Genomic DNA, 14259 nt, shown 5'->3' on the forward strand with positions numbered 1-14259 from the left:
CTTCTCAGAGGTAGGGAGGCGAGCAGGCCAGAGTGGATGAACGCAGTGCCTTGTTTGGGTGTAGGGCCTGATCAGAGCCTGAAGGTACAGGAGGTTGGGTTCCCCTCACAGCTCCGTAGGCAAGCACCATGGTCTTGTTAGCGGATGCGAGCTTCAACTGGAAGCCAGTGGAGAGAGCGGAGGAGCGGGGTGACGTGAGAGAACTTGGGAAAGTTGAACACCAGACGGGCTGCGGCGTTCTGGATGAGTTGTAGGGGTTTAATGGCACAGGCAGGGAGCCCAGCCAACAGCGAGTTGCAGTAATCCAGAGGGGAGATGAACAAGTGCCTGGATTAGGACCTGCGCGCGCTTCCTGCTGTGAGGCAGGGTCGTACTCTGCGAATGTTGTAGAGCATGAACCTACAGGAACGGGTCACCGCCTTGATGTTATTGAGAAGACAGGGTGTTGTCCAGGATCACGCCAAGGTTCTAAGCACTCTGGGAGAGGACACAATGGAGTTGTCAACCGTGATGGCGAGATCATGGAACGGGCAGTCCTTCCCGGGAGGAAGAGCAGCTCCGTCTTGCGCGAGTTCAGGCTTGAGGTGGTGATCCGTCATCCACACTGATATGTCTGCCAGATGCAGAGATGGCGATTCACACACTGGTTATATAGAGGGGGGAAAGGAGAAGATTAATTGTGTCGTCAAATGATAGGAACAGACAGACATGTGGAGGAATATGAAGAGCAAGTGACTTGGTGTATAGCGAATAAGAGAGGGCCTAGAACAGAGCCCTGGGGGACACCAGTGGTGAGAGCACGTGGTGCGGAGACAGATTCTCGCCACAGCCACCTGGTAGGAGGCACGCTGTCAGGTAGGACGCAATCCAAGCGTGGGCGCGCCGGAGATGCCCAGCTCGGAGAGGGTGGAGAGGAGGATCTGATGGTTCACAGTATCAAAGGCAGCCGATAGGTCTAGAAGGATGAGAGCAGAGGAGAGAGAGTTAGCTTTAGCAGTGCGGAGCGCCTCCGTGAACAGAGAAGAGCAGTCTCAGTTGAATGACTAGTCTTGAAACTGACTGATTGGGATCAAGAAGGTCATTCTGAGAGAGATAGCAGGAGAGCTGGCCAAGGACGGCACGTTTCAAGAGTTTTGGAGAGAAAGAAAGAAGGGATACTGGTCTGTAGTTTTGTTGACATCGAGGGATCGAGTGTAGGTTTTTTCAGAAGGGTGCAACTCTCGCTCTCTTGAAGACGGAAGGGACGTAGCCAGCGGTCAAGGATGAGTTGATGAGCGAGGTGAGGTAAGGGAGAAGGTCTCCGAAATGGTCTGGAGAAGAGAGGAGGGGATAGGGTCAAGCGGGCAGGTTTTGGGCGGCCGGCCGTCACAAGACGCGAGATTTCATCTGGAGAGAGAGGGGAGAAGAAGGTCAAAAGGGTAGGGCAGTGTGAGCAGAACCAGCGGTGTCGTTTGACTTAGCAAACGAGGATCGGATGTCGTCGACTTCTTTTTTCAAAAAGGTTGACGAAGTCATCAGCAGAGAGGGAGGAGGGGGGGGAGGAGGGGGAGGAGGATTCGGAGGAGGAGAAGGTGGCAAAGAGCTTCCTAGGGTTAGAGGCAGATGCTTGGAATTTAGAATGGTAGAAATTGGCTTTAGCAGCAGAGACAGAAGAGGAGAATGTAGAGAGGAGGGAGTGAAAGGTTGCCAGGTCCGCAGGGAGGCGAGTTTCCCGATCCGTCTGGCTGCCCGGAGCCCTGTTCTGTGAGCTCGCAATGAGTCGTCGAGCCGGAGCAGGAGGGGAGGACCGAGCCGGCCTGGAGGATAGGGGACATAGAAGTCAAAGGATGCAGAAAGGGAGGAGAGGAGGGTTAGGGAGGCAGAATCAGGGAGATGGTTGGAGAAGGTTTGAGCAGAGGGAAGAGATGATAGGATGGAGAGGAGAGAGAGTAGCGGGGAGAGAGAGCGAAGGTTGGGACGGGCGCGATACCATCCGAGTAGGGGCAGTGTGGGAAGTGTTGGATGAGAGCGAGAGGGAAAAGGATACAAGGTAGTGGTCGGAGACTTGGAGGGGAGTTGCAATGAGATTAGTGGAAGAACAGCATCTAGTAAAGATGAGGTCAAGCGTATTGCCTGCCTTGTGAGTAGGGGGGGAAGGTGAGAGGTTTTTGGCCCATAAATTACAGTAAGTGCATTTTACACAACACAGAAAGACAAAAGACCATACCTGTAAACCATTACTGTCCAGACTATTGTTATTAACATGATTCTGTATCTTTTTGAAGCCAGTGTGCATCCATACAGGAAGAAAGGAAGATGAGGGCCAATGACGACCACAAAACCCTGAGTAAAGTACCAGTGCCATGGATGAGAGCCATAGAACTCAGCCACGTTGTGAAAAACATTAAACTTAAGGAAGTTGTACTGCACCAGGGTCCACTGCAAGAGGAAATGGTTTAAGGCACTTGTGTTAATTAACACAAACATTACAGCTTGTGATTTATAATTACCTTTACTTTATTATTTTTTAAACAATGCTTTTCCTACCTTTCCATAGAACATACAGTCAAAACCTCACTCTGCAGCTGAGGCACAATGGTCTTTCTCAAATCAAAGCACTCACCCAATGGGAAGGCAAAGGTGAGTTATGAGTTTCAGCTTCTTATCTTCCTGCCAGAAGTGGTACACCAACAGAGGCCACACAAGCAAGGCTGTTGGACGAACAATGACTGCCAAGGCAACCAGGATCAAATATTTTGTAGTGCGAAAGAAAACAAGCAAAATCTGTTTAACAGAATGTTATTAATGGAGCATTATTAAAAGGTATAACTTTTGTAAAGGTATTTTGTAACTTGCCGTGTAATGGGAAATACTTAGATGCACAGTAAGTGAAATGGTTTTATGTTCGAGTTGTGTAGAGGTGTAGGTCCAACCTGCTGTGTGTTTTAGAGCCAGGCAGAGGATAGTAATAGAGAGCCAGAGTTGTGAGTGTGGTCTCCATGGTGTTGGTCAGGGTCCTGGTGCAGTAGTACCATGTGAACCAAGAACAGAGCTGGCAGAGGTACTAGTAACAAAAAAAGAGAAAGAGGCTTTGTCACATGGTTTCAGCCCATATTACCCAGAATTGGAATAAGTGAAAAGGTTATGAGAAACAAAGTAGTCCATGTTGTTTTTACTGTCCATTTGGCAACGTCAGAATGCTCCAGTGATTGGATAAGACAGTAGAGTTTAATATCAGCCAATGCAGAAAGCAGTGACTGCACAACTCGAGGTAGCCATACATGCAGAATCCACAATATACACTGTACAGATTTTGACAATGGGGTCACATGCAATGCATTTCGCATCAGCACTATAAGTTGCTGCAAAATATGAAGATGTACTCAATATGACTTACCAAGAGTTGAACTGCGTCATAGGTGAAGAAGTGCAATATCTTATATATAGCTGCAAAGAAGAGAGGGTAGGAGAACCCTCTTATATCTGCTGTCCACTCCCACGTCAAATAGCTATAGGTGAAGTTATTAAGGATTTAGCAGAATACACAGCCTATTGTCCACAAAAAGGTTATTAGAAGGGTACTGCTTAAACTCAAGAATATTGTTGCAAGAATATTCAAAAACCATAAGATGTGCGATTTCGAGGGACTGCCAGTACTCATCCGGGACAAAGCTGGTCTGGACCAGGAAGCAGTTGATGAGACGAAATGCCACAGTGAAGACACTGACATGGACCCCCAATACACCTGAGGAGAAGAAGAATAAACAAAAACACGTCAGATTAGGCTGCTTGTGTTAGATGTGCATTGGTAATTACATCCATTATCAACTAGTCATTTGAAAGACTCAAGCATTCTGAAACTGCAAGTACAATTGCATGCTCCTGGATCACCTGTTGCGTACTTCAATTTAATTTGCATTTATTTATTTAACCTTTAWTTAACTAGGCAAGTCAGTTAAGAACACATTCTTATTTATGTTGATGTAGCTAGCTAAACTTTATTTCCATTCTAACTTTTATCATCAACAGCAGTTTGACATTTGTTCAGTCTGCTAAAAATATGATAGCTGCTATAACAAACAGGGAACATACAGTCGTGTCCAAAAGTTTTGAGAATGACACATATTAATTTCCACAAAGTCTGCTGCTTCAGTGTCTTTAGATATCTTTGTCAGATGTTACTATGGAATACTGAAGTATAATTACAAGCATTTTATAAGTGTCAAAGGCTTTTATTGACAATTACATGAAGTTGATGCAAAGAGTCAATATTTGCAGTGTTGACCCTTCTTTTTCAAGACCCCTGCAATCCGCCCTGGCATGCTGTCAATTAACTTCTGGGCCACATCCTGACTGATGGCAGCCCATTCTTGCATAATCAATGCTTGGAGTTTGTCAGAATTTGTGGGGTTTTGTTTGTCCACCCGCCTCTTGAGGATTGACCACAAGTCCTCAATGGGATTAAGGTCTGGGGAGTTTCGTGGCCATGGACCCAAAATATCGATGTTTTGTTCTCCGATCCACTTAGTTATCACTTTTGCCTTATGGCAAGGTGCTCCATCATGCTGGAAAAGGCATTGTTCGTCACCAAACTGTTCCTGGATGGTTGGGAGAAGTTGCACTCGGAGGATGTATTGCTACTATTCTTTATTCATGGATGTGTTCTTAGGCAAAATTGTGTGTGAGCCCACTCCCTTGGCTGAGAAGCAACCCCCCACATGAATGGTCTCAGGATGCTTTACTGTTTGCATGACACAGGACTGATGGTAGCGCTCACCTTGTCTCCTATGGACAAGCTTTTTTCCAGATGCCCCAAACAATCGGAAAGGGTATTCATCAGAGAAAATGACTTTACCCCAGTCCTCAGCAGTCCAATCCCTGTACCTTTTGCAGAATATCAGTCTGTCCCTGATGTTTTTCCTGGAGAGAAGTGGCTTCTTTGCTGCCCTTCTTGACACCAGGCCATCCTCCAAAAGTCTTCACCTCACTGTGCGTGCATATGCACTCACACTTGCCTGCTGCCATTCCTGAGCAAGCTCTGTACTGGTGGTGCCACGATCCCGCAGCTGAATCAACTTTAGGAGACGGTCCTGGCGCTTGCTGGACTTTCTTGGGTGCCCTGAAGTCTTCTTCACAACAATTGAACCGCTCTCCTTGAAGTTCTTGATGATCCGATAAATGCTTGATTTAGGTGGAATCTTACTGGCAGCAATATCCTTGCCTGTGAAGTCCTTTTTGTGCAAAGCAATGATGACGGCACGAGTTTCCTTGCAGGTAACCATGGTTGACAGAGGAAGAACAATGATTCCAAGCACCACCCTACTTTTTGAAGCTTCCAGTCTGTTATTCAAACTCAATCAGCATGACAGAGTGATCTCCAGCCTTGTCCTCGTCAACACTCACACCTGTGTTAACGAGAGAATCACTGACATGATGTCAGCTGGTCCTTTTGTGGCAGGGCTGAAATGCAGTGGAATTTTTGGGGAGGGGATTCAGTTCATTTGCATGGCAAAGAGGGACTTTGCAATTAATAGCAATTCATTAGATCACTCTTCATAACATTCTGGAGTATATGCAAATTGCCATCATACAAACTGAGGCAGCAGACCTTGTGAAAATTAATATTTGTGTCATTCTCAAAACTTTTGGCCACGACTGTACTGTACCATTATCAAGAGGACATGTTTCTTCTTCACTATATAGTTGGGATTTTCGTTTCCTCAGTTTAACAGGCTCTGCTTTGTTTCCAATATTTAAGCGTGCACGAATATTTTCCATTACTTAAACTAAACTAAAACTAACTACATATAACGTAGCTAATTCGAGCAGCACCAAAATTCACATTAGTTCCGTGTTTGTGCTCCGAGGTAGATGACGTCAGACGATTCCTAGGAAAGTAAATGCTATTGTCAAGATATCATTATTGTGTTACATATCGGTGATGTAAAATTATACAGCTTGCAATGTTATCTGTACCACGTATAGAACATACAATGGATTGAATAAATTATGATATGCATTTTATGGGGATGAATCATACAAGTCCCAAATCGCATTTTAAGTTTATTGTTGTCCTTTATCTTGTCCCGTTTCATTCGCCGTAGATGTATGTTCGACCTTTGCACTCAAACCAAACGACGCTTTCTAGACAGCGTTAGTTGTTTAATTGTTAGAATTGTAGACGGTTTGGTCTAAACACACTTCATAAAAGATCGGGGTGAGTTATGTTAAAGCAAGAAAAATTATGAAAACACAAGATTTGTGTGTCATTTGTCTCTCACTAGCTAGCTATGGCTAACAACCTACGGTTTTGTCTAGAGGGATACAGTTTTTGTGAAAGTTGACTTTTTGTAGCAGGTTAGAATTTATACAGCAGGTTAGGATAACCAATTAACATTCGTGTAAGTGTAGTAGCGCAGGATCTGGTTGAGTATGAGTGGAGAGTTTTGCAATGTCGCATGTTTACAAAGAATCTGACACCACAGGGACGTACAACAATTCATGTCATTATTATTCATATGCTGTATGTAGCTGAGGTTTGCGTTTACATCACTAATGCTGTATCATGCACACAATGTTTTATAAATGCTTACATTTCCTTCTCTGCATATGTAGCAGCTTGGTAATGTCACAACATCCACGTGATTTAAACTTTTGATAGGACATTCTACTGCACAATTGAGCCCCATGAAGAAAGCTTTGTGTGCTTCCTGCAAAAACGTAATGTACAACATCAGTGTGACAATACAAAGCAAAGCTTTTGGGTAACCTCTTCTATTCTTCCAGGATCATCGATGCAAGTGTAGGTGGGACTCCTGATCCAGAGAGAACATGTTTCGACGAAGGATACCCTTTGCACAGATAGCCTTTGCCACTGTGCTAGGAGTTGCTGGGGGAGTTTATATATATAGACCCATGTTTGAGCCCCAGCACAATAACTCTGTTCCAGAGACTTTGAGTCAAACTGAGGACAATTGGATGCCTGAAAGCCAAGGACAGTCTAGAGATAGCAACAATGTGCCCAAGGGGCCTGGACAGTATGAAATCAATAGAACTGTGTAGGAGAGTGTGGGACAGTCAGCGGCCTATGCAGAAGTGGCTGTCAAGGAATCATTTCAGTTAATTTGTGGTTTGGTGTGTAAATTAGAAGTGAATTTTATTGTTAAATAAAATCCCTTCTGCTACTGAAAGATCTCACAAATCCAGTAATGTGTCAGCAGGGTTGAGTATGTTACTTTATAATTGTAATCCGTTACAGTTACTAGTTACCTGTTCAAAATTGTAATCAAATTAAAATCAAATGTATTTAAATAGCCCTTCTTACATCAGCTGATATATCAAAGTGCTGTACAGAAACCCAGCCTATAAACACCCCACAGACAGCACTGGCCGAAGTTGTAGAGAGGGACACAGGTGGCTAGGGAAACTCCATTAGAAAGGCCGAACCAGGAAGAAACCTAGAGAGAACCAGGCTATGAGGGTGGCCAGTCCCTCTTCTGGCTTGTGCCGGGTGGAGATTATACAGAACATGGCCAAAGATGTTCAAAATGTTCATTCAAAATGACCAGCAATGGTCAAATAATAGTAATCACAAGGAGGAGTCATCCATGCCAGGTAGTCCTGAGGCATGGTCCAGGGCTCAGGTCCTCCGAAGAGAGAATTAGAGAGAGCATACTTAAATTCAACCAGGACACCCGGATAAAGACAGGAGAAATACTCCAGAATAACAGACTGACCTCTAGCCCACCCGACAGCAACACTCGAGAATACTGCAGCATAACATACTGGAGGCTGAGACAGGAGAGGTCAGGAGACCTGTGGCCACCATCCGATGATACCCCGGACATGAGCACCCCGGACAGGGCAAACAGGCAGGAATAAACCCACCCCACCCACTTTTGCCAAAGCACAGCCCCCACACCACTAGAGGGTAACTCAACCACCAACTTACCATCCTGAGACAAGCCGAGTATAGCCACAAAGATCTCCGCCACGCGACAACCCAAGGGGGCGCCAAGCACAGGACAGAAGACCACGTCAGTGACTCAACTCACTCAAGTGACGCACCCCTCCTAGGGACGGCATGGAAGAGCACCAGTAAGCCAGTGACTCAGCCCCTGTAAATAGGGTTAGAGGCAGAGAATCCCAGTGGAGAGAGGGACCCGGCCAGGCAGAGCAAGCAAGGGCGGTTGTCTGTTGTCCAGTAACTTTCCGTTCACCTTCACACTACTCCTGGGCCCAGACTACACTCAATCATAGGACCTATGAAGAGATGAGTCTTCTCATAAAGACTTAAAGGTTGAGACCGAGTCTGTGTCTCTCACATGGGTAGGCAGGCAGACCATTCCATAAATGAAAGCTCTTTAGGAGAAAGCCCTGCCTCCAGCTGTTTGCTTAGAATTCTAGGGACAATTAAGAGGCTGCGTCCTGTGACCGTAGCGTATGTGTAGGTATGTACGGCAAGGAACCAAATCGGAAAGATGGTAGAAGCAAGCCCATGTAATGCTTTGTAGGTTAGCAGTAAAACCTTGAAATCAGCCCTTGCCTTAACAGGAAGCCAGTATAGGGGAGGCTAGCGCTGGTAAAATGATACTCAAATGTTTTGGTTCTAGTCAGGATTTCTAGCAGCCGTATTTAGCACTAACTGAAGTTTATTTAGTGCTTTATCCGGGTAGCCGGAAAGTAAAGCATTGCAGTACTCTAACCTAGAAGTAACAAAGCATGGATACATTTTTCTGCCTCATTTTTGGCCAGAAAATTTCAGATTTTTGAAACCCATCTTGAATTTGTTCGAAGGAGAGATCAGGGTCCAGAGTAACGCCGAGGTCCTTCACAGTTTTATTTGAGACGACTGTAACACCATAAAGATTAATTGTCAGATTCAACGAAGATCTCTTGTTTCTTGGGACCTAGAACAAGCATCTCTGTTGTGTCCGAGTTTAAAAGTAGAACGTTGGCAGCCATCCTTCCTTATGTCTGAAACACAGGCTTCCAGCGAGGGCAATTTTGGGGCTTCACCATGTTTCAATTGAAATGTACAGCTGTGTGTCATCCGCAAAGCAGTGAAAGTTAAAATTATGTTTTCGAATGACATCCCCAAGAGGTAAAATATATAGTGAAAACAATAGTGGTCCCTAAAACGGAACCTTGAGGAACACCGACATTTACAGTTGATTTGTCGGAGGACAAACCATTCACAAAGACAAACTGAATATTTCCGACAGATAAGATCTTAACCAGGCCAGAACTGGTCCGTGTAGACCATTTGGGTTTCCAATCTCTCCAAAAGAATGTGGTGATCGATGGTATCAAAAGCATCACAAAAGGTTAGGAGCACAAAGACAGATGCAGAGCCTCGTCTGACGCCATTGAAAGGTAATTTACCACCTTCACAAGTGAGTCTCAGTGCTATGATGGTGTCTAAAACCAGACTGAAGCATTTCGTTAAATTGTTTGTCTTCAGGAAGACAGTGAGTTGCTGCGCAACAGCTTTTTCAAACATTTTTTGAGAGGAATGGGAGATTCAATATAGGCTGATAGTTTTTTATATTTTCTGGGTCAAGGTTTGGCTTTTTCAAGAGAGGCTTTATTACTGCCACTTTTAGTGAGTTTGTTACACATCCGGTGGATAGAGAGCCGTTTATTATGTTCAACATAGGAGGGCCAAGCACAGTAAGCAGCTCTTTCAGTAGTTTAGTTGGAATAGGGTCCAGTATGCAGCTTGAAGGTTTAGAGGCCATGATTATTTTCCTCATTGTGTCAAGAGATATAGTACCAAAACACTTGAGTGTCTCCCTTGATCCTAGGTCCAGGCAGAGTTGTGCAGACTCAGGACAACTGAGCTTTGGAGGAATACGCAGATTTAAAGAGGAGTCCGTAATTTGCTTTCTAATGATCATGATCTTTTCCTCAAAGAAGTTCATGAATTTATTTCTGCTGAAGTGAAAGCCTTGGGGAATGCTGCTTTTTAGTTAGCTTTGCGACAATATCAAAAATAAATTTCGAGTTCTTATTTTCCTCAATTAAGTTGGAAAAATAGGATGATCGAGCAGCAGTGAGGGCTCTTCGATACTGCACGGTACTGTCTTTCCAGAAACATAACTTTTGGATTACCCAAACTAAATAACGTAATATGATTCCATTCTTTTATTTTAAGATTACTTTCCCCTTAAGAGGCATTAGAAGAAGACGAACATGTATGTTACCAATTGAACGACATCTATTGCAGGATAAATCAATCTTAAAGTTTACATAGGTGGCCATATATGGATGTTCAATTTTACTTTATGGGTTGGTTATGTAGGCTTCTTCTAACCCATCGCTTTCTACTACATATAATAATACGATTAAATTATATCTTTACAATAAAAACCAGTCTATCAGAATTCCAGTCATTCCAATAAATGTTATACCCCTTGATCTTCAAGAATAGGACTTGGAAGTATAGATTAGCCAAATTGTTTTACCTGAGCATGACCCCAAAACTAAGAACTTATTAGCCAGCCCTACTCTGTTTCTGATTTTGTCATGGAGGACTGATTGGGCTCACTGCGCTCATGGAATGTCATGCTTTGAGCACTACTGAAAAGTGCTATTTACATGTGACAAATTAATGCCATATGCGGCATTTGCTATAGGCCTATTGTTTACCTTTTTTTTGTGACACTTTTGATATCTTGATGATATGCAGCTGTTTTAAAGGGCAAATCCACAGATGAAACAATAACAAAACGGTTGCCCCGCCTCTTGGTTTTAACCATGTTATGAGGCTATACAGTGTTTGTTTACATTTACAATGTTTACAAACATTGGAGTAAAACAAGCTAATATTTTGGGTTTTCATTGAGTGTGACAGTTAAACTAAGCTCAGGAGTCATTTATAAATGATATTCTTCAAGAATCAATGGAGATGGACTTATAAATGATATACAAAAATGGATGTAGCAACTATAGTACAGATTGCCCTTTTAAGTCTATCAAAAGTGTGCAAGTTTGAGCATGTGTCCATTAGGCCTATGATATTTTATTTTTTATCAGCATGAATTAGATTGAGCAATAAAAAAACACTTTTATTCCATAGGCTTGGATCCGCACTATGCAGCTGTTGCAAGAGTGCGTTTTTTACTGGCTGTCCACTGGTTTCAAAAACAATGATTGATAGGCAGCTTAAAGTAATTGAATTCAACCATTATTGGGTTCAAATACACATTTAGATTTGTTAACAACTATCCACAGCAACCACAATATGTAAGGCACAAATAGCTACATCATAGAGCAGCAGTGTGATTCACATCAATGTGCTATGTAGACATCAATAATAAGTGATATCCATATCGCTGTAGACTACACCATTGCTGTCAACTTTACATTCAAATGTTTATTCAAGTTGGATAATCTTTGGATGCCGACAGCAGTCGCCCCATCGGAAGACAGTTTGGACTGTAGCCAACAAAAGCCTATTCCTGCTTTTTTCCCGCGATCCATCAAACACATTTGGTGTGTCATTGATATCACAACCGCACTCGATAAAAGACAGTACTGTGCAGCCGTCTTCATCGACCTGGCCAAGTCTTTCGTCTCTGTCAATCACCGCATTCTTATCTGCAGACTCAACAGCCTTGATTTCTCAAATGACTGCCTCGCCTGGTTCACCAACTACTTCTCAGACAGAGTTCAGTGTGTCAAATCGGGGGGCCTGTTGTCCGGACCTCTGGCAGTCTCTATGTGGGTGCCGCAGGGTTCAAATCTCAGGCCGACACTTTTCTCTGTGTGTATATCAATGATGTCGCTCTTGCTGCTGGTGATTCTCTGATCTACCTCTACACAGACGACACCATTCTATATACCTTTGGACACTGTTAACAAACCTCCAGACGAGCTTCAATGCCATACACCACTTCTTCCGTGGCCTCCAACTGCTCTTAAATGCTAGTAAAACTAAATGCGTGCTTTTCAACCGATAGCTGCCCACACCCGCCTTCCCGACTAGCATCCCTACTCTGGACAGTTCCGACTTAGAATATGTGGACAACTACAAATACCTAGGCGTCTACAAATACCTAGACTGTAAACTCTCCTTCCAGACTCACATTAAGCATCTCCAATCCAAAATTAATTTAGAATCGGCTTCCTATTTCGCAACAAAGCCTGTTTTACTCATGTTGCTTAACATACCCTCATAAAACTGACTATCCCTCCGATTCTTGACTTCGGCGATGTAATTTACAAAATAGCCTCCAGCACTACTCAGCAAATTAGATGTAGTCTATCACAGTGCCATCCGTTGTGTCACCAAAGCCCCATATACAGTTGAAGTCGGAAGTTTACATACACTTATTTTGGAGTCATTAAAACTTGTTTTTCAACCACTCCACAAATGTCTTGGTAACAAACTATAGTTTTGGCAAGTCGGTTAGGACTTCTACTTTGTGCATGACACACGTAATTTTTCCAACAATTGTTTACAGACAGATTATTTCACTTATAATTCACTGTATCACAATTCCAGTGGGTCAGAAGTTTACATACACTAAGTGGACTGTGCCTTTAAACAGCTTGGAAAATTCCAGAAAATGAAGCTTCTGATAGGCTAATTGACATCATTTGAGTCAATTGGAGGCGTACCTGTGGATGTATTTCAAGGTCTACCTTCAAACTCAGTGCCTCTTTGCTTGACATCATGGGAAAATCCTTGGGAGCAATTTTCAAACGCTTGAAGGTACCATGTTCATCTGTACAAACAATAATATGCAAGTATAAACACCATGGGACGCCGTCATACCGCTCAGGAAGGAGACACGTTCTGTCTCCTAGAGATGAACGTACTTTGGTGCAAAAAGTGCAAATCAATCCCAGAACAACAGCAAAGGACCTTGTGAAGATGCTGGAGGAAACAGGTACAAAAGGATCTATATCCACAGTAAAACGAGTCCTATATCGACATAACCTGAAAGGCCGCTCAGCAAGGAAGAAGCCACTGCTCCAAAACCGCCATAAAAAAAGCCAGACTACAGTTTGCAACTGCACATGGGGACAAAGATTGTACTTTTTGGAGAAATGTCCTCTGGTCTGATGAAACAACAATAGAACTGTTTGGCCAGAATGACCATCGTTATGTTTGGAGAAAAAAGGAGGAGGGTTGCAAGCCGAAGAACACCATCCCAACCGTGAAGCAAGGGGGTGGCAGCATCACGTTGTGGGAGTGCTTTGCTGCAGGAGGGACTGGTGCACTTTACAAAATAGATGGCATCATGAGGAAGGAACATCTCAAGACATCAGTCAGGATGTTAAAGCTTGGTCGCAAATGGGTCTTCCAAATGGACAATGACCCCAAGCATACTTCCGAAGTTGTGGCAAAATGGCTTAAGGACAACAAAGTCAAGGTATTGGAGTGGCCATCACAAAGCACTGACCTCAATCCTATGGAAAATTTGTGGGCAGAACTGAAAAAGCGTGTGCGAGCAAGGAGGCCTACAAACCTGACTCAGTTACACCAGCTCTGTCAGGAGGAATGGGCCAAAATTCACCCAACTTTTTGTGGGAGGCTTGGGTCAAACGTTTCAGGTAGCCTTCCATAAATTAAACAATTTACAGGCAATGCTACCAAATACTAATTGAGTGTATGTAAACTTCTGACCCACTGGGAATGTGATGAAAGAAATAAAAGCTGAAATAAATTATTATTCTCTACCATTATTCTGACATTTCACATTCTTAAAGTAAAGTGGTGATCCTAACTGACCTAAGACAGGGCATTTTTACTAGGATTAAATGTCAGGAATTGTGAAAAACTGAGTTTAAATGTATTTGGCTACGGTGTATGTAAACTTCCGACTTCAACTGTATTACCCACCACTGCGACCTGTATGCTCTCGTTGGCTGGCCCTCGCTTCATATTCGTCACCAAACCCACTGGTACCAGGTCATCTGTAAGTCTTTGCTAGGTAGAGCCCCGCTTTGCTAGGTAGAGCCCCGCTTGCAAAAATCACTGAAGCTTATATCTCCCTCACTAACTTTCAGCATCAACTGTCAGAGCAGTTTACCGATCACTGCACCTGTACACAGCCCATCTGTAAATAGCCCACCCAACTACCTCATCCCCATGTTATTTATTTTTGCTCTTTTGCACCCCAGTATCTCTACTTGCACATCATCATCTGCACATCTATCACTCCAGTGTTAATGCTAAATTGTAATTATTTTGCCACTATGGCCTATTTATTTGCCTTACCTCCCTAATCATACTACATTTGCACACACTGTATATAGATTATTCTCTTG

At 43.5% G+C, this 14259-nt stretch overlaps 2 long non-coding RNA genes across 2 annotated transcripts; one reads left to right on the top strand and one right to left on the bottom strand.

The window, feature by feature from the left end:
• Positions 1 to 2149: 2149 nt before the first annotated feature.
• LOC112070514 (uncharacterized) lies at positions 2150 to 5961 on the bottom strand. The gene is made up of 3 exons (XR_002893917.2): positions 5646 to 5961; positions 3377 to 3724; positions 2150 to 3043 (listed from the first exon to the last, which is right to left on the bottom strand). It is a non-coding gene; the product is annotated as an uncharacterized lncRNA (long non-coding RNA).
• A 30-nt stretch (positions 5962 to 5991) lies between these two features.
• Positions 5992 to 7169, top strand: LOC139024316 (uncharacterized). Its single transcript, XR_011475611.1, has 2 exons — positions 5992 to 6196; positions 6766 to 7169. It is a non-coding gene; the product is annotated as an uncharacterized lncRNA (long non-coding RNA).
• Positions 7170 to 14259: the final 7090 nt, after the last annotated feature.

The sequence above is a fragment of the Salvelinus sp. IW2-2015 genome, unplaced genomic scaffold (assembly GCF_002910315.2).
Source record: "Salvelinus sp. IW2-2015 unplaced genomic scaffold, ASM291031v2 Un_scaffold1349, whole genome shotgun sequence".
NCBI classification, from domain to species: domain Eukaryota; kingdom Metazoa; phylum Chordata; class Actinopteri; order Salmoniformes; family Salmonidae; genus Salvelinus; species Salvelinus sp. IW2-2015.